Consider the following 1,103-nt stretch of genomic DNA (forward strand, 5'->3'; position numbering starts at 1 on the left):
TAACACCAAGGATTTTCTGTCCTTCGCGTGACTGGCATTCGTGTTCAGTCTCTGGAGAAGCTGCCCAAATCTCTAGCCCAATTTAAACCCATTCTCTTCATCAAGTCGGTGTGCAGAAGGTGTCTATTTGGAATACAAGTCAATCAACAGGACTCACACCTGAGTCTGTGCCTTGCCTCTCAGTTTCTTAACCTGTTTAATGTTTTGCAACGTACACTCCATTTTCATGTTCCCTCTTTCTGCTTCCCTTAGGTCATAGACATTATGGCTGTTTCTGAATTTATTATATTTTGGCAGTTCTGCGACTTTATTTGACATTCAGCAGGTTGGTTCTCATCCACATTGACCATCTGTAGATGTTTTTTGGCTTTTGGGGGGGGGGGGAGGGGCGGGAGCTTTGGTTTTTTTCGAGACAGCCCTGGCTGTCCTGGAACTCACTCTGTAAACCAGGCTGGCCTCGAACTCAGAAATCCACCTGCCTCAGCCTCCCAGAGTGCTGGGATTACAGGCGTGCGCCACCACCGCCTGGCACATCTGTAGATTTTTGAATGTGGTAATAGGCACATAGGTTACCAATGTGTAGAGCTTGTTTGGTGACTTCTTATCCTCATTACATTTTCTGGACAAACGTACTCAGATGCGATATGGAACATTCCTTACTCCCTTGGCCCAGACAGCTTTATTGAGCCTGGTGTCAATGCGCACATCTGGAGTCCCCATCTCCTTCACGGCAAACTTCTGAATTTCTTTGAGTGTCCGAGGAGCACGCTTCTTGAAGCCCACTCCATGGATGCGCTTCTGAATGTGGATGGTGTATTCTTGGGTCACCACCTCGCTGAAGGCAGCATGGCCCTTCTTCTTCTCACCACCCTTCTTTGTGGAAACCATTCTGCTGGGCCCAAGTTGGAAAGGAAGGGTGCAAGGGATTGTGGGAAAACCTGTTACTAAATTGTATAGAAGGCCTTTAGTTTTACTTTGAGCTCTCAAGTTTAGGAATTAGTCAGAGACATGCCCTAGATTTGGTGTGAAGGGAACAGGGTCACTCACGCAACATTTTATTGTATGAAGCCATGCATACAGTATCTTTGGTGTGAGGTAAGAGA

General features: G+C 46.7%; 1 pseudogene; it reads right to left on the bottom strand.

Moving 5' to 3' along the window:
* Positions 1–248: 248 nt before the first annotated feature.
* Positions 249–888, bottom strand: LOC127689717 (60S ribosomal protein L31-like; annotated as a pseudogene).
* Between the last annotated feature and the right edge of the window lie 215 nt (positions 889–1,103).

Source organism: Apodemus sylvaticus, chromosome 7 (assembly GCF_947179515.1).
Source record: "Apodemus sylvaticus chromosome 7, mApoSyl1.1, whole genome shotgun sequence".
NCBI lineage: Eukaryota > Metazoa > Chordata > Mammalia > Rodentia > Muridae > Apodemus > Apodemus sylvaticus.